Raw genomic sequence first — 17,939 nt, forward strand, 5'->3', positions numbered from 1 at the left:
GCCGAGGGCCCCGGCGTGCGTCTCCACGCTGCTCTCCTGGCACGGCTGGGAGTCCGGGTGGGGGCTGGCAGCCCGGGGCCAGCGGCCAGAGGCCCCGCCCGCCTGCTCGGGCAGCCGGTCTCACCCAGGTGGCCGCTGGGTGGCTTTCTTCCCGAGGTGTCCTGCTGCCAGGACGAGGGTCAAGTTTTCTCGGGGGAAAATTTCTCAGTGCTCTCGGGCGCTTGTTCTTCTGGGAATGTTCACTGCTGTGGCCAAGGCGGGGGACGCACAGCTCGGGCCAGGGCAAGCAGCCGCCCTCCTCCGTCGCCTCCTGGAGCCGTATCCTTGGGTGGGTGCGTGGCTCCCAGCGGAGGTCTCGGGGACCCTTCCGGTCCTCTTCGTCCGGAAAGCGCCACTGCCCCTCCAGCCCATCAGGAAAACGGCAGCCGCGCCCTTCGCCGACCCGCTCCGCCCTCCTCCACGCTCAGGGCCTGGGGCTGCGGGGCTGAATCGTGAGGCTTTCCAGCCCAGGACTTCACCTCTGGCCCCTTTCACACCCGGGATCTTGGGAAGAAGAAACAAAACCAAACACAGCCAAAGCCATCTCCTCCGACCCGGGGCCCCTCCACATCCCTTCCGATCCCGGGTTCCTGCCGGCCTCCCGGGGCGTTTCTCCCAGGCAGGCCTTCGCGGCCACTACACGGGGCTGAGCACTCGAGTCCTCGGGCGTCACGGGGCCCGCGGCCACGCCAAGCACGCACGACTCCCGGGTCTCGTCTGCTCCTGGGTGCCCTGGGCCTCTTCCCTGTGCCGCTGCTGGGTCTTGTGCCCCTGCTTGGCCTCCTTCAGACCCGGCCCCGTGCTACGCGGCCACGTGCTACAGGATCGTGCCAGCAGAACTGGCCCTGGCTGAGCCCCGTACCCACCCTCCTGCCATCCCTGGCCCTGCTAGCAAATGGCAGAGATCCTCTGGCCTCCGAGCCCAGACAAAAATCCTGATGCAGTTGGCCGAGGGGCCGCAAACCAAGGCTTCTCTTGTTCCCGCTCAGGCCCCAGCCATACCCTCTTGTCCTTCGGCTGCTCGTGTGTGGGGTGGGGGAGAGGAGGGTGCGTCCCCGTGCGTGCGTGCGTGGTCTGGGTGTCTCTGCGTGGTGTGTGTGTGTGTGTGTGTGTGTGTTAGATGCCATGCCTGGTGTAGGTGGGGAAGAGCAAGCCCTCACGCACAGAGCCCCATCACACACTGGGGCCGGGCCGAGGGGGTCAAACTGCTCGGCCTGATTGCGTTGGGCATACATTGCAGAAGGTGGGTTTTCCAAGGCGGAGCAGAGGGTCCCGGCACCTGAGGTTGTCCACGGGGAGAATGTCTGTTCCACGGGGGCAAGCGTTCCCTTCCGTCGTGCCCAAGCCCATGTGACCCCGAAGGCCAGGTGGCTCCGGTCCTTGAGCTGACTGAGGAGTGCTTTGAGACCCGGAGGGTGGCACAGGCGACTGGGCGCCAGCGGCGGCTCTCCCTCCCTTTGAGCGGGACGGGGAGCTGCCGCTGGCATCCGGAGCTCTGGCGGCCTGCGCCCTCTGTCCCTGTGACCGCAGGCTCTGCCGTGGGAGGCGGGATCCCACGTAGAGGTCGCACGCTGGCTGCCCTGTCTTGGGTTGAGCGACGGAGCGCGACGTGGAGCAGCACCCGACTGAGGCTCCCTGCTTCTCTGTCCCCTGGCGTCTTGCCCTGGACCCAGTGCACCACCTTGTGGCGAGCCCAGGTGTGGCGCGTACCGCTGTGGGGCCCGCTGGGGTGCAGGACCCACTTTCTCATGGCTTCCGCACGTCCCTCCCCGCCCGACTGGAGGGCAGTTGGGGAGCGGTCCCCAACGAGGCCTGGGACCAACCTCGCTGGTGACTCGTGTCGCGGGCGCGCGCCCCAGGAGAGTGTGGGGAGGGGAGAGGATTCGGGGACGTAGCTGTGAGGATTCGGTGTGCGTTTGTCTGGCGGGTGGCCCGGACGGGGTCGGGGTCGTGGTCACGGTGGGTCGTTGTGGTGGTGGTGGTGGTGGTGCTGGGGGTGGTGGTGGTGGTGGGGGGTGGTGGAGAAGTCCCCGAAGACAAAAGGAGCAGCGAGGGAGGGAGGAGCAAAAGCCTACAGCACCCGGTATTCCCAGGCGGTCTCCCATCCAAGTACTAACCAGGCCCGACCCTGCTTAGCTTCCGAGATCAGACAAGATCGGGCGCGTTCAGGGTGGTATGGCCGTAGACGCTAGCCGCCGCCTCCGGGAGCCCCAAGAACCTGCCGATGGCCCCGGCGTGCGTCTCCACGCTGCTCTCCTGGCACGGCTGGGAGTCCGGGTGGGGGCTGGCAGCCCGGGGCCAGCGGCCAGAGGCCCCGCGCGCCTGCTCGGGCAGCCGGTCTCGCCCAGGTGGCCGCTGGGTGGCTTTCTTCCCGAGGTGTCCTGCTGCCAGGACGAGGGTCAAGTTTTCTCGGGGGAAAATTTCTCAGTGCTCTCGGGCGCTTGTTCTTCTGGGAATGTTCACTGCTGTGGCCAAGGCGGGGGACGCACAGCTCGGGCCAGGGCAAGCAGCCGCCCTCCTCTGTCGCCTCCTGGATCCGTATCCTTGGGTGGGTGCGTGGCACCCAGCGGAGGTCTCGGGGACCCTTCCGGTCCTCTTCGTCCGGAAAGCGCCACTGCCCCTCCAGCCCATCAGGAAAACGGCAGCCGCGCCCTTCGCCGACCCGCTCCGCCCTCCTCCACACTCAGGGCCTGGGGCTGCGGGGCTGAATCGTGAGGCTTTCCAGCCCAGGACTTCACCTCTGGCCCCTTTCACACCCGGGATCTTGGGAAGAAGAAACAAAACCAAACACAGCCAAAGCCATCTCCTCCGACCCAGGGCCCCTCCACATCCCTTCCGATCCCGGGTTCCTGCCGGCCTCCCGGGGCGTTTCTCCCAGGCAGGCCTTCGCGGCCACTACACGGGGCTGAGCACTCGAGTCCTCGGGCGTCACGGGGCCCGCGGCCACGCCAAGCACGCACGACTCCCGGGTCTCGTCTGCTCCTGGGTGCCCTGGGCCTCTTCCCTGTGCCGCTGCTGGGTCTTGTGCCTCTGCTTGGCCTCCTTCAGACCCGGCCCCGTGCTACGCGGCCACGTGCTACAGGATCGTGCCAGCAGAACTGGCCCTGGCTGAGCCCCGTAGCCACCCTCCTGCCATCCCTGGCCCTGCTAGCAAATGGCAGAGATCCTCTGGCCTCCGAGCCCAGACAAAAATCCTGATGCAGTTGGCCGAGGGGCCGCAAACCAAGGCTTCTCTTGTTCCCGCTCAGGCCCCAGCCATACCCTCTTGTCCTTCGGCTGCTCGTGTGTGGGGTGGGGGAGAGGAGGGTGCGTCCCCGTGCGTGCGTGCGTGGTCTGGGTGTCTCTGCGTGGTGTGTGTGTGTGTGTGTGTGTGTGTGTGTGTGTGTGTGTTAGATGCCGTGCCTGGTGTAGGTGGGGAAGAGCAAGCCCTCACGCACAGAGCCCCATCACACACTGGAGCCGGGCCGAGGGGGTCAATCTGCTCGGCCTGATTGCGTTGGGCATACATTGCAGAAGGTGGGTTTTCCAAGGCGGAGCAGAGGGTCCCGGCACCTGAGGTTGTCCACGGGGAGAATGTCTGTTCCACGGGGGCAAGCGGTCCCTTCCGTCGTGCCCAAGCCGATGTGACCCCGAAGGCCCGGTGGCCCCGGTCCTTGAGCTGACTGAGGAGTGCTTTGAGACCCGGAGGGTGGCACAGGCGACTGGGCGCCAGCGGCGGCCCTCCCTCCCTTTGAGCGGGACAGGGAGCTGCCGCTGGCATCCGGAGCTCTGGCGGCCTGCGCCCTCTGTCCCTGTGACCGCAGGCTCTGCCGTGGGAGGCGGGATCCCACGTAGAGGTCGCGCGCTGGCTACCCTGTCTTGGGTTGAGCGACGGATCGCGACGTGGAGCAGCACCCGACTGAGGCTCCCTGCTTCTCTGTCCCCTGGCGTCTTGCCCTGGACCCAGTGCACCACCTTGTGGCGAGCCCAGGTGTGGCGCGTCCCGCTGTGGGGCCCGCTGGGGTGCAGGACCCACTTTCTCATGGCTTCCGCACGTCCCTCCCCGCCCGCCTGGAGGGCAGTTGGGGAGCGGTCCCCAACGTGGCCTGGGACCAACCTCGCTGGTGACCCGTGTCGCGGGCGCGCGCCCCAGGAGAGTGTGGGGAGGGGAGAGGATTCGGGGACGTAGCTGTGAGGATTCGGTGTGCGTGGGTCTGGCTGGTGGCCCGGACGGGGTCGGGGTCGTGGTCACGGTGGGTCGTTGTGGTGGTGGTGGTGGTGGTGGTGCTGGGGGTGGTGGTGGTGGTGGGGTGGTGGTGGCGAAGTCCACGAAGACAAAAGGAGCAGCGAGGGAGGGAGGAGCAAAAGCCTACAGCACCCGGTATTCCCAGGCGGTCTGCCATCCAAGTACTAACCAGGCCCGACCCTGCTTAGCTTCCGAGATCAGACGAGATCGGGCGCGTTCAGGGTGGTATGGCCGTAGACGCTAGCCGCCGCCTCCGGGAGCCCCAAGAGCCTGCCGAGGGCCCCGGCGTGCGTCTCCACGCTGCTCTCCTGGCACGGCTGGGAGTCCGGGTGGGGGCTGGCAGCCCGGGGCCAGCGGCCAGAGGCCCCGTGCGCCTGCTCGGGCAGCCGGTCTCGCCCAGGTGGCCGCTGGGTGGCTTTCTTCCCGAGGTGTCCTGCTGCCAGGACGAGGGTCAAGTTTTCTCGGGGGAAAATTTCTCAGTGCTCTCGGGCGCTTGTTCTTCTGGGAATGTTCACTGCTGTGGCCAAGGCGGGGGACGCACAGCTCGGGCCAGGGCAAGCAGCCGCCCTCCTCCGTCGCCTCCTGGAGCCGTATCCTTGGGTGGGTGCGTGGCTCCCAGCGGAGGTCTCGGGGACCCTTCCGGTCCTCGTCGTCCGGAAAGCGCCACTGCCCCTCCAGCCCATCAGGAAAACGGCAGCCGCGCCCTTCGCCGACCCGCTCCGCCCTCCTCCACGCTCAGGGCCTGGGGCTGCGGGGCTGAATCGTGAGGCTTTCCAGCCCAGGACTTCACCTCTGGCCCCTTTCACACCCGGGATCTTGGGAAGAAGAAACAAAACCAAACACAGCCAAAGCCATCTCCTCCGACCCGGGGCCCCTCCACATCCCGTCCGATCCCGGGTTCCTGCCGGCCTCCCCGGGCGTTTCTCCCAGGCAGGCCTTCGCGGCCACTACACAGGGCTGAGCACTCGAGTCCTCGGGCGTCACGGGGCCCGCGGCCACACCAAGCACGCACGACTCCCGGGTCTCGTCAGCTCCTGGGTGCCCTGGGCCTCTTCCCTGTGCCGCTGCTGGGTCTTGTGCCCCTGCTTGGCCTCCTTCAGACCCGGCCCCGTGCAATGCGGCCACGTGCTACAGGATCGTGCCAGCAGAACTGGACCTAGCTGAGCCCCGTACCCACCCTCCTGCCATCCCTGGCCCTGCTAGCAAATGGCAGAGATCCTCTGGCCTCCGAGCCCAGACAAAAATCCTGATGCAGTTGGCCGAGGGGCCGCAAACCAAGGCTTCGCTTGTTCCCGCTCAGGCCCCAGCCATACCCTCTTGTCCTTCGGCTGCTCGTGTGTGGGGTGGGGGAGAGGAGGGTGCGTCCCCGTGCGTGCGTGCGTGGTCTGGGTGTCTCTGCGTGGTGTGTGTGTGTGTGTGTGTGTGTGTTAGATGCCGTGCCTGGTGTAGGTGGGGAAGAGCAAGCCCTCACGCACAGAGCCCCATCACACACTGGGGCCGGGCCGAGGGGGTCAATCTGCTCGGCCTGATTGCGTTGGGCATACATTGCAGAAGGTGGGTTTTCCAAGGCGGAGCAGAGGGTCCCGGCACCTGAGGTTGTCCGCGGGGAGAATGTCTGTTCCACGGGGGCAAGCGTTCCCTTCCGTCGTGCCCAAGCCCATGTGACCCCGAAGGCCAGGTGGCTCCGGTCCTTGAGCTGACTGAGGAGTGCTTTGAGACCCGGAGGGTTGCACAGGCGACTGGGCGCCAGCGGCGGCCCTCCCTCCCTTTGAGCGGAACGGGGAGCTGCCGCTGGCATCCGGAGCTCTGGCGGCCTGCGCCCTCTGTCCCTGTGACCGCAGGCTCTGCCGTGGGAGGCGGGATCCCACGTAGAGGTCGCGCGCTGGCTGCCCTGTCTTGGGTTGAGCGACGGAGCGCGACGTGGAGCAGCACCCGACTGAGGCTCCCTGCTTCTCGGTCCCCTGGCGTCTTGCCCTGGACCCAGTGCACCACCTTGTGGCGAGCCCAGGTGTGGCGCTTCCCGCTGTGGGGACCGCTGGGGTGCAGGACCCACTTTCTCATGGCTTCCGCACGTCCCTCCCCGCCCGCCTGGAGGGAAGTTGGGGAGCGGTCCCCAACGTGGCCTGGGACCAACCTCGCTGGTGACCCGTGTCGCGGGCGCGCGCCCCAGGAGAGTGTCGGGAGGGGAGAGGATTCGGGGACGTAGCTGTGAGGATTCGGTGTGCGTGGGTCTGGCGGGTGGCCCGGACGGGGTCGGGGTCGTGGTCACGGTGGGTCGTTGTGGTGGTGGTGGTGGTGGTGCTGGGGTGGTGGTGGTGGTGGGGGGTGGTGGCGAAGTCCCCGAAGACAAAAGGAGCAGCGAGGGAGGGAGGAGCAAAAGCCTACAGCACCCGGTATTCCCAGGCGGTCTCCCATCCAAGTACTAACCAGGCCCGACCCTGCTTAGCTTCCGAGATCAGACAAGATCGGGCGCGTTCAGGGTGGTATGGCCGTAGACGCTAGCCGCCGCCTCCGGGAGCCCCAAGAACCTGCCGATGGCCCCGGCGTGCGTCTCCACGCTGCTCTCCTGGCACGGCTGGGAGTCCGGGTGGGGGCTGGCAGCCCGGGGCCAGCGGCCAGAGGCCCCGCGCGCCTGCTCGGGCAGCCGGTCTCGCCCAGGTGGCCGCTGGGTGGCTTTCTTCCCGAGGTGTCCTGCTGCCAGGATGAGGGTCAAGTTTTCTCGGGGGAAAATTTCTCAGTGCTCTCGGGCGCTTGTTCTTCTGGGAATGTTCACTGCTGTGGCCAAGGCGGGGGACGCACAGCTCGGGCCAGGGCAAGCAGCCGCCCTCCTCTGTCGCCTCCTGGAGCCGTATCCTTGGGTGGGTGCGTGGCTCCCAGCGGAGGTCTCGGGGACCCTTCCGGTCCTCTTCGTCCGGAAAGCGCCACTGCCCCTCCAGCCCATCAGGAAAACGGCAGCCGCGCCCTTCGCCGACCCGCTCCGCCCTCCTCCACACTCAGGGCCTGGGGCTGCGGGGCTGAATCGTGAGGCTTTCCAGCCCAGGACTTCACCTCTGGCCCCTTTCACACCCGGGATCTTGGGAAGAAGAAACAAAACCAAACACAGCCAAAGCCATCTCCTCCGACCCGGGGCCCCTCCACATCCCTTCCGATCCCGGGTTCCTACCGGCCTCCCGGGGCGTTTCTCCCAGGCAGGCCTTCGCGGCCACTACACGGGGCTGAGCACTCGAGTCCTCGGGCGTCACGGGGCCCGCGGCCACGCCAAGCACGCACGACTCCCGGGTCTCGTCTGCTCCTGGTTGCCCTGGGCCTCTTCCCTGTGCCGCTGCTGGGTCTTGTGCCTCTGCTTGGCCTCCTTCAGACCCGGCCCCGTGCTACGCGGCCACGTGCTACAGGATCGTGCCAGCAGAACTGGCCCTGGCTGAGCCCCGTAGCCACCCTCCTGCCATCCCTGGCCCTGCTAGCAAATGGCAGAGATCCTCTGGCCTCCGAGCCCAGACAAAAATCCTGATGCAGTTGGCCGAGGGGCCGCAAACCAAGGCTTCTCTTGTTCCCGCTCAGGCCCCAGCCATACCCTCTTGTCCTTCGGCTGCTCGTGTGTGGGGTGGGGGAGAGGAGGGTGCGTCCCCGTGCGTGCGTGCGTGGTCTGGGTGTCTCTGCGTGGTGTGTGTGTGTGTGTGTGTGTGTGTGTGTGTGTGTGTGTTAGATGCCGTGCCTGGTGTAGGTGGGGAAGAGCAAGCCCTCACGCACAGAGCCCCATCACACACTGGGGCCGGGCCGAGGGGGTCAATCTGCTCGGCCTGATTGCGTTGGGCATACATTGCAGAAGGTGGGTTTTCCAAGGCGGAGCAGAGGGTCCCGGCACCTGAGGTTGTCCACGGGGAGAATGTCTGTTCCACGGGGGCAAGCGGTCCCTTCCGTCGTGCCCAAGCCCATGTGACCCCGAAGGCCAGGTGGCCCCGGTCCTTGAGCTGACTGAGGAGTGCTTTGAGACCCGGAGGGTGGCACAGGCGACTGGGCGCCAGCGGCGGCCCTCCCTCCCTTTGAGCGGGACGGGGATCTGCCGCTGGCATCCGGAGCTCTGGCGGCCTGCGCCCTCTGTCCCTGTGACCGCAGGCTCTGCCGTGGGAGTCGGGATCCCACGTAGAGGTCGCGCGCTGGCTACCCTGTCTTGGGTTGAGCGACGGATCGCGACGTGGAGCAGCACCCGACTGAGGCTCCCTGCTTCTCTGTCCCCTGGCGTCTTGCCCTGGACCCAGTGCACCACCTTGTGGCGAGCCCAGGTGTGGCGCGTCCCGCTGTGGGGCCCGCTGGGGTGCAGGACCCACTTTCTCATGGCTTCCGCACGTCCCTCCCCGCCCGCCTGGAGGGCAGTTGGGGAGCGGTCCCCAACGTGGCCTGGGACCAACCTCGCTGGTGACCCGTGTCGCGGGCGCGCGCCCCAGGAGAGTGTGGGGAGGGGAGAGGATTCGGGGACGTAGCTGTGAGGATTCGGTGTGCGTGGGTCTGGCGGGTGGCCCGGACGGGGTCGGGGTCGTGGTCACGGTGGGTCGTTGTGGTGGTGGTGGTGGTGGTGGTGCTGGGGGTGGTGGTGGTGGTGGGGTGGTGGTGGCGAAGTCCACGAAGACAAAAGGAGCAGCGAGGGAGGGAGGAGCAAAAGCCTACAGCACCCGGTATTCCCAGGCGGTCTGCCATCCAAGTACTAACCAGGCCCGACCCTGCTTAGCTTCCGAGATCAGACGAGATCGGGCGCGTTCAGGGTGGTATGGCCGTAGACGCTAGCCGCCGCCTCCGGGAGCCCCAAGAGCCTGCCGAGGGCCCCGGCGTGCGTCTCCACGCTGCTCTCCTGGCACGGCTGGGAGTCCGGGTGGGGGCTGGCAGCCCGGGGCCAGCGGCCAGAGGCCCCGCGCGCCTGCTCGGGCAGCCGGTCTCGCCCAGGTGGCCGCTGGGTGGCTTTCTTCCCGAGGTGTCCTGCTGCCAGGACGAGGGTCAAGTTTTCTCGGGGGAAAATTTCTCAGTGCTCTCGGGCGCTTGTTCTTCTGGGAATGTTCACTGCTGTGGCCAAGGCGGGGGACGCACAGCTCGGGCCAGGGCAAGCAGCCGCCCTCCTCCGTCGCCTCCTGGAGCCGTATCCTTGGGTGGGTGCGTGGCTCCCAGCGGAGGTCTCGGGGACCCTTCCGGTCCTCGTCGTCCGGAAAGCGCCACTGCCCCTCCAGCCCATCAGGAAAACGGCAGCCGCGCCCTTCGCCGACCCGCTCCGCCCTCCTCCACGCTCAGGGCCTGGGGCTGCGGGGCTGAATCGTGAGGCTTTCCAGCCCAGGACTTCACCTCTGGCCCCTTTCACACCCGGGATCTTGGGAAGAAGAAACAAAACCAAACACAGCCAAAGCCATCTCCTCCGACCCGGGGCCCCTCCACATCCCTTCCGATCCCGGGTTCCTGCCGGCCTCCCCGGGCGTTTCTCCCAGGCAGGCCTTCGCGGCCACTACACAGGGCTGAGCACTCGAGTCCTCGGGCGTCACGGGGCCCGCGGCCACACCAAGCACGCACGACTCCCGGGTCTCGTCAGCTCCTGGGTGCCCTGGGCCTCTTCCCTGTGCCGCTGCTGGGTCTTGTGCCCCTGCTTGGCCTCCTTCAGACCCGGCCCCGTGCAACGCGGCCACGTGCTACAGGATCGTGCCAGCAGAACTGGACCTGGCTGAGCCCCGTACCCACCCTCCTGCCATCCCTGGCCCTGCTAGCAAATGGCAGAGATCCTCTGGCCTCCGAGCCCAGACAAAAATCCTGATGCAGTTGGCCGAGGGGCCGCAAACCAAGGCTTCGCTTGTTCCCGCTCAGGCCCCAGCCATACCCTCTTGTCCTTCGGCTGCTCGTGTGTGGGGTGGGGGAGAGGAGGGTGCGTCCCCGTGCGTGCGTGCGTGGTCTGGGTGTCTCTGCGTGGTGTGTGTGTGTGTGTGTGTGTGTGTTAGATGCCGTGCCTGGTGTAGGTGGGGAAGAGCAAGCCCTCACGCACAGAGCCCCATCACACACTGGGGCCGGGCCGAGGGGGTCAATCTGCTCGGCCTGATTGCGTTGGGCATACATTGCAGAAGGTGGGTTTTCCAAGGCGGAGCAGAGGGTCCCGGCACCTGAGGTTGTCCACGGGGAGAATGTCTGTTCCACGGGGGCAAGCGTTCCCTTCCGTCGTGCCCAAGCCCATGTGACCCCGAAGGCCAGGTGGCTCCGGTCCTTGAGCTGACTGAGGAGTGCTTTGAGACCCGGAGGGTGGCACAGGCGACTGGGCGCCAGCGGCGGCCCTCCCTCCCTTTGAGCGGGACGGGGAGCTGCCGCTGGCATCCGGAGCTCTGGCGGCCTGCGCCCTCTGTCCCTGTGACCGCAGGCTCTGCCGTGGGAGGCGGGATCCCACGTAGAGGTCGCGCGCTGGCTGCCCTGTCTTGGGTTGAGCGACGGAGCGCGACGTGGAGCAGCACCCGACTGAGGCTCCCTGCTTCTCGGTCCCCTGGCGTCTTGCCCTGGACCCAGTGCACCACCTTGTGGCGAGCCCAGGTGTGGCGCTTCCCGCTGTGGGGACCGCTGGGGTGCAGGACCCACTTTCTCATGGCTTCCGCACGTCCCTCCCCGCCCGCCTGGAGGGCAGTTGGGGAGCGGTCCCCAACGTGGCCTGGGACCAACCTCGCTGGTGACCCGTGTCGCGGGCGCGCGCCCCAGGAGAGTGTCGGGAGGGGAGAGGATTCGGGGACGTAGCTGTGAGGATTCGGTGTGCGTGGGTCTGGCGGGTGGCCCGGACGGGGTCGGGGTCGTGGTCACGGTGGGTCGTTGTGGTGGTGGTGGTGGTGGTGCTGGGGTGGTGGTGGTGGTGGGGGGTGGTGGCGAAGTCCCCGAAGACAAAAGGAGCAGCGAGGGAGGGAGGAGCAAAAGCCTACAGCACCCGGTATTCCCAGGCGGTCTCCCATCCAAGTACTAACCAGGCCGACCCTGCTTAGCTTCCGAGATCAGACAAGATCGGGCGCGTTCAGGGTGGTATGGCCGTAGACGCTAGCCGCCGCCTCCGGGAGCCCCAAGAACCTGCCGATGGCCCCGGCGTGCGTCTCCACGCTGCTCTCCTGGCACGGCTGGGAGTCCGGGTGGGGGCTGGCAGCCCGGGGCCAGCGGCCAGAGGCCCCGCGCGCCTGCTCGGGCAGCCGGTCTCGCCCAGGTGGCCGCTGGGTGGCTTTCTTCCCGAGGTGTCCTGCTGCCAGGACGAGGGTCAAGTTTTCTCGGGGGAAAATTTCTCAGTGCTCTCGGGCGCTTGTTCTTCTGGGAATCTTCACTGCTGTGGCCAAGGCGGGGGACGCACAGCTCGGGCCAGGGCAAGCAGCCGCCCTCCTCTGTCGCCTCCTGGAGCCCTATCCTTGGGTGGGTGCGTGGCTCCCAGCGGAGGTCTCGGGGACCCTTCCGGTCCTCTTCGTCCGGAAAGCGCCACTGCCCCTCCAGCCCATCAGGAAAACGGCAGCCGCGCCCTTCGCCGACCCCCTCCGCCCTCCTCCACACTCAGGGCCTGGGGCTGCGGGGCTGAATCGTGAGGCTTTCCAGCCCAGGACTTCACCTCTGGCCCCTTTCACACCCGGGATCTTGGGAAGAAGAAACAAAACCAAACACAGCCAAAGCCATCTCCTCCGACCCGGGGCCCCTCCACATCCCTACCGATCCCGGGTTCCTGCCGGCCTCCCGGGGCGTTTCTCCCAGGCAGGCCTTCGCGGCCACTACACGGGGCTGAGCACTCGAGTCCTCGGGCGTCACGGGGCCCGCGGCCACGCCAAGCACGCACGACTCCCGGGTCTCGTCTGCTCCTGGGTGCCCTGGGCCTCTTCCCTGTGCCGCTGCTGGGTCTTGTGCCTCTGCTTGGCCTCCTTCAGACCCGGCCCCGTGCTACGCGGCCACGTGCTACAGGATCGTGCCAGCAGAACTGGCCCTGGCTGAGCCCCGTAGCCACCCTCCTGCCATCCCTGGCCCTGCTAGCAAATGGCAGAGATCCTCTGGCCTCCGAGCCCAGACAAAAATCCTGATGCAGTTGGCCGAGGGGCCGCAAACCAAGGCTTCTCTTGTTCCCGCTCAGGCCCCAGCCATACCCTCTTGTCCTTCGGCTGCTCGTGTGTGGGGTGGGGGAGAGGAGGGTGCGTCCCCGTGCGTGCGTGCGTGGTCTGGGTGTCTCTGCGTGGTGTGTGTGTGTGTGTGTGTGTGTGTGTGTGTGTGTGTGTTAGATGCCGTGCCTGGTGTAGGTGGGGAAGAGCAAGCCCTCACGCACAGAGCCCCATCACACACTGGGGCCGGGCCGAGGGGGTCAATCTGCTCGGCCTGATTGCGTTGGGCATACATTGCAGAAGGTGGGTTTTCCAAGGCGGAGCAGAGGGTCCCGGCACCTGAGGTTGTCCACGGGGAGAATGTCTGTTCCACGGGGGCAAGCGGTCCCTTCCGTCGTGCCCAAGCCGATGTGACCCCGAAGGCCAGGTGGCCTCGGTCCTTGAGCTGACTGAGGAGTGCTTTGAGACCCGGAGGGTGGCACAGGCGACTGGGCGCCAGCGGCGGCCCTCCCTCCCTTTGAGCGTGACGGGGAGCTGCCGCTGGCATCCGGAGCTCTGGCGGCCTGCGCCCTCTGTCCCTGTGACCGCAGGCTCTGCCGTGGGAGGCGGGATCCCACATAGAGGTCGCGCGCTGGCTACCCTGTCTTGGGTTGAGCGATGGATCGCGACGTGGAGCAGCACCCGACTGAGGCTCCCTGCTTCTCTGTCCCCTGGCGTCTTACCCTGGACCCAGTGCACCACCTTGTGGCGAGCCCAGGTGTGGCGCGTCCCGCTGTGGGGCCCGCTGGGGTGCAGGACCCACTTTCTCATGGCTTCCGCACGTCCCTCCCCGCCCGCCTGGAGGGCAGTTGGGGAGCGGTCCCCAACGTGGCCTGGGACCAACCTCGCTGGTGACCCGTGTCGCGGGCGCGCGCCCCAGGAGAGTGTGGGGAGGGGAGAGGATTCGGGGACGTAGCTGTGAGGATTTGGTGTGCGTGGGTCTGGCGGGTGGCCCGGACGGGGTCGGGGTCGTGGTCACGGTGGGTCGTTGTGGTGGTGGTGGTGGTGGTGGTGCTGGGGGTGGTGGTGGTGGTGGGGTGGTGGTGGCGAAGTCCCCGAAGACAAAAGGAGCAGCGAGGGAGGGAGGAGCAAAAGCCTACAGCACCCGGTATTCCCAGGCGGTCTGCCATCCAAGTACTAATCAGGCCCGACCCTGCTTAGCTTCCGAGATCAGACGAGATCGGGGGCGTTCAGGGTGGTATGGCCGTAGACGCTAGCCGCCGCCTCCGGGAGCCCCAAGAGCCTGCCGAGGGCCCCGGCGTGCGTCTCCACGCTGCTCTCCTGGCACGGCTGGGAGTCCGGGTGGGGGCTGGCAGCCCGGGGCCAGCGGCCAGAGGCCCCGCCCGCCTGCTCGGGCAGCCGGTCTCACCCAGGTGGCCGCTGGGTGGCTTTCTTCCCGAGGTGTCCTGCTGCCAGGACGAGGGTCAAGTTTTCTCGGGGGAAAATTTCTCAGTGCTCTCGGGCGCTTGTTCTTCTGGGAATGTTCACTGCTGTGGCCAAGGCGGGGGACGCACAGCTCGGGCCAGGGCAAGCAGCCGCCCTCCTCCGTCGCCTCCTGGAGCCGTATCCTTGGGTGGGTGCGTGGCTCCCAGCGGAGGTCTCGGGGACCCTTCCGGTCCTCGTCGTCCGGAAAGCGCCACTGCCCCTCCAGCCCATCAGGAAAACGGCAGCCGCGCCCTTCGCCGACCCGCTCCGCCCTCCTCCACGCTCAGGGCCTGGGGCTGCGGGGCTGAATCGTGAGGCTTTCCAGCCCAGGACTTCACCTCTGGCCCCTTTCACACCCGGGATCTTGGGAAGAAGAAACAAAACCAAACACAGCCAAAGCCATCTCCTCCGACCCGGGGCCCCTCCACATCCCTTCCGATCCCGGGTTCCTGCCGGCCTCCCCGGGCGTTTCTCGCAGGCAGGCCTTCGCGGCCACTACACAGGGCTGAGCACTCGAGTCCTCGGGCGTCACGGGGCCCGCGGCCACGCCAAGCACGCACGACTCCCGGGTCTCGTCAGCTCCTGGGTGCCCTGGGCCTCTTCCCTGTGCCGCTGCTGGGTCTTGTGCCCCTGCTTGGCCTCCTTCAGACCCGGCCCCGTGCAACGCGGCCACGTGCTACAGGATCATGCCAGCAGAACTGGACCTGGCTGAGCCCCGTACCCACCCTCCTGCCATCCCTGGCCCTGCTAGCAAATGGCAGAGATCCTCTGGCCTCCGAGCCCAGACAAAAATCCTGATGCAGTTGGCCGAGGGGCCGCAAACCAAGGCTTCGCTTGTTCCCGCTCAGGCCCCAGCCATACCCTCTTGTCCTTCGGCTGCTCGTGTGTGGGGTGGGGGAGAGGAGGGTGCGTCCCCGTGCGTGCGTGCGTGGTCTGGGTGTCTCTGCGTGGTGTGTGTGTGTGTGTGTGTGTGTGTTAGATGCCGTGCCTGGTGTAGGTGGGGAAGAGCAAGCCCTCACGCACAGAGCCCCATCACACACTGGGGCCGGGCCGAGGGGGTCAATCTGCTCGGCCTGATTGCGTTGGGCATACATTGCAGAAGGTGGGTTTTCCAAGGCGGAGCAGAGGGTCCCGGCACCTGAGGTTGTCCACGGGGAGAATGTCTGTTCCACGGGGGCAAGCGTTCCCTTCCGTCGTGCCCAAGCCCATGTGACCCCGAAGGCCAGGTGGCTCCGGTCCTTGAGCTGACTGAGGAGTGCTTTGAGACCCGGAGGGTGGCACAGGCGACTGGGCGCCAGCGGCGGCCCTCCCTCCCTTTGAGCGGGACGGGGAGCTGCCGCTGGCATCCGGAGCTCTGGCGGCCTGCGCCCTCTGTCCCTGTGACCGCAGGCTCTGCCGTGGGAGGCGGGATCCCACGTAGAGGTCGCGCGCTGGCTGCCCTGTCTTGGGTTGAGCGACGGAGCGCGACGTGGAGCAGCACCCGACTGAGGCTCCCTGCTTCTCGGTCCCCTGGCGTCTTGCCCTGGACCCAGTGCACCACCTTGTGGCGAGCCCAGGTGTGGCGCTTCCCGCTGTGGGGACCGCTGGGGTGCAGGACCCACTTTCTCATGGCTTCCGCACGTCCCTCCCCGCCCGCCTGGAGGGAAGTTGGGGAGCGGTCCCCAACGTGGCCTGGGACCAACCTCGCTGGTGACCCGTGTCGCGGGCGCGCGCCCCAGGAGAGTGTCGGGAGGGGAGAGGATTCGGGGACGTAGCTGTGAGGATTCGGTGTGCGTGGGTCTGGCGGGTGGCCCGGACGGGGTCGGGGTCGTGGTCACGGTGGGTCGTTGTGGTGGTGGTGGTGGTGGTGCTGGGGTGGTGGTGGTGGTGGGGGGTGGTGGCGAAGTCCCCGAAGACAAAAGGAGCAGCGAGGGAGGGAGGAGCAAAAGCCTACAGCACCCGGTATTCCTAGGCGGTCCCCCATCCAAGTACTAACCAGGCCCGACCCTGCTTAGCTTCCGAGATCAGACGAGATCGGGCGCGTTCAGGGTGGTATGGCCGTAGACGCTAGCCGCCGCCTCCGGGAGCCCCAAGAGCCTGCCGAGGGCCCCGGCGTGCATCTCCACGCTGCTCTCTTTGCACGGCTGGGAGTCCGGGTGGGGGCTGGCAGCCCGGGGCCAGCGGCCAGAGGCCCCGCGCACCTGCTCGGGCAGCCGGTCTCGCCCAGGTGGCCGCTGGGTGGCTTTCTTCCCGAGGTGTCCTGCTGCCAGGACGAGGGTCAAGTTTTCTCGGGGGAAAATTTCTCAGTGCTCTCGGGCGCTTGTTCTTCTGGGAATGTCCACTGCTGTGGCCAAGGCAGGGGACGCACAGCTCGGGCCAGGGCAAGCAGCCGCCCTCCTCCGTCGCCTCCTGGAGCCGTATCCTTGGGTGGGTGCGTGGCTCCCAGCGGAGGTCTCGGGGACCCTTCCGGCCCTCTTCGTCCGGAAAGCGCCACTGCCCCTCCAGCCCATCAGGAAAACGGCAGCCGCGCCCTTCGCCGACCCGCTCCGCCCTCCTCCACACTCAGGGCCTGGGGCTGCGGGGCTGAATCGTGAGGCTTTCCAGCCCAGGACTTCACCTCTGGCCCCTTTCACACCCGGGATCTTGGGAAGAAGAAACAAAACCAAACACAGCCAAAGCCATCTCCTCCGACCCGGGGCCCCTCCACATCCCTTCCGATCCCGGGTTCCTGCCGGCCTCCCGGGGCGTTTCTCCCAGGCAGGCCTTCGCGGCCACTACACGGGGCTGAGCACTCGAGTCCTCGGGCGTCACGGGGCCCGCGGCCACGCCAAGCACGCACGACTCCCGGGTCTCGTCTGCTCCTGGGTGCCCTGGGCCTCTTCCCTGTGCCGCTGCTGGGTCTTGTGCCCCTGCTTGGCCTCCTTCAGACCCGGCCCCGTGCTACGCGGCCACGTGCTACAGGATCGTGCCAGCAGAACTGGCCCTGGCTGAGCCACGTACCCACCCTCCTGCCATCCCTGGCCCTGCTAGCAAATGGCAGAGATCCTCTGGCCTCCGAGCCCAGACAAAAATCCTGATGCAGTTGGCCGAGGGGCCGCAAACCAAGGCTTCGCTTGTTCCCGCTCAGGCCCCAGCCATACCCTCTTGTCCTTCGGCTGCTCGTGTGTGGGGTGGGGGAGAGGAGGGTGCGTCCCCGTGCGTGCGTGCGTGGTCTGGGTGTCTCTGCGTGGTGTGTGTGTGTGTGTGTGTGTGTGTGTGTGTGTGTGTGTTAGATGCCGTGCCTGGTGTAGGTGGGGAAGAGCAAGCCCTCACGCACAGAGCCCCATCACACACTGGGGCCGGGCCGAGGGGGTCAAACTGCTCGGCCTGATTGCGTTGGGCATACATTGCAGAAGGTGGGTTTTCCAAGGCGGAGCAGAGGGTCCCGGCACCTGAGGTTGTCCACGGGGAGAATGTCTGTTCCACGGGGGCAAGCGGTCCCTTCCGTCGTGCCCAGGCCCATGTGACCCCGAAGGCCAGGTGGCCCCGGTCCTTGAGCTGACTGAGGAGTGCTTTGAGACCCGGAGGGTGGCACAGGCGACTGGGCGCCAGCGGCGGCCCTCCCTCCCTTTGAGCGGGACCGGGAGCTGCCGCTGGCATCCGGAGCTCTGGCGGCCTGCGCCCTCTGTCCCTGTGACCGCAGGCTCTGCCGTGGGAGGCGGGATCCCACGTAGAGGTCGCGCGCTGGCTGCCCTGTCTTGGGTTGAGCGACGGAGAGCGACGTGGAGCAGCACCCGACTGAGGCTCCCTGCTTCTCTGTCGCCTGGCGTCTTGCCCTGGACCCAGTGCACCACCTTGTGGCGAGCCCAGGTGTGGCGCGTCCCGCTGTGGGGCCCGCTGGGGTGCAGGACCCACTTTCTCATGGCTTCCGCACGTCCCTCCCCGCCCGCCTGGAGGGCAGTTGGGGAGCGGTCCCCAACGTGGCCTGGGACCAACCTCGCTGGTGACCCGTGTCGCGGGCGCGCGCCCCAGGAGAGTGTGGGGAGGGGAGAGGATTCGGGGACGTAGCTGTGAGGATTCGGTGTGCGTGGGTCTGGCGGGTGGCCCGGACGGGGTCGGGGTCGTGGTCACGGTGGGTCGTTGTGGTGGTGGTGGTGGTGGTGCTGGGGGTGGTGGTGGTGGTGGGGTGGTGGTGG

General features: G+C 67.3%; 7 non-coding genes across 7 annotated transcripts; all 7 read right to left on the reverse strand.

The window, feature by feature from the left end:
• Nucleotides 1–2,107: 2,107 nt before the first annotated feature.
• LOC141412695 (5S ribosomal RNA) lies at nt 2,108–2,226 on the reverse strand. Its single transcript, XR_012437537.1, has one exon. It is a non-coding gene; the product is annotated as a 5S ribosomal RNA (ribosomal RNA).
• Nucleotides 2,227–4,384: 2,158 nt separating this feature from the next.
• On the reverse strand, nt 4,385–4,503 carry LOC141412668 (5S ribosomal RNA). The gene has a single exon (XR_012437510.1). It is a non-coding gene; the product is annotated as a 5S ribosomal RNA (ribosomal RNA).
• Nucleotides 4,504–6,642: 2,139 nt separating this feature from the next.
• Nucleotides 6,643–6,761, reverse strand: LOC141412696 (5S ribosomal RNA). The gene has a single exon (XR_012437538.1). It is a non-coding gene; the product is annotated as a 5S ribosomal RNA (ribosomal RNA).
• A 2,158-nt stretch (nt 6,762–8,919) lies between these two features.
• LOC141412669 (5S ribosomal RNA) lies at nt 8,920–9,038 on the reverse strand. The gene has a single exon (XR_012437511.1). It is a non-coding gene; the product is annotated as a 5S ribosomal RNA (ribosomal RNA).
• A 2,139-nt stretch (nt 9,039–11,177) lies between these two features.
• Nucleotides 11,178–11,295, reverse strand: LOC141413017 (5S ribosomal RNA). Its single transcript, XR_012437859.1, has one exon. It is a non-coding gene; the product is annotated as a 5S ribosomal RNA (ribosomal RNA).
• Nucleotides 11,296–13,453: 2,158 nt separating this feature from the next.
• LOC141412833 (5S ribosomal RNA) lies at nt 13,454–13,572 on the reverse strand. Its single transcript, XR_012437675.1, has one exon. It is a non-coding gene; the product is annotated as a 5S ribosomal RNA (ribosomal RNA).
• A 2,139-nt stretch (nt 13,573–15,711) lies between these two features.
• LOC141412632 (5S ribosomal RNA) lies at nt 15,712–15,830 on the reverse strand. The gene has a single exon (XR_012437473.1). It is a non-coding gene; the product is annotated as a 5S ribosomal RNA (ribosomal RNA).
• Nucleotides 15,831–17,939: the final 2,109 nt, after the last annotated feature.

The sequence above is a fragment of the Castor canadensis genome, chromosome 10 (assembly GCF_047511655.1).
Source record: "Castor canadensis chromosome 10, mCasCan1.hap1v2, whole genome shotgun sequence".
NCBI classification, from domain to species: domain Eukaryota; kingdom Metazoa; phylum Chordata; class Mammalia; order Rodentia; family Castoridae; genus Castor; species Castor canadensis.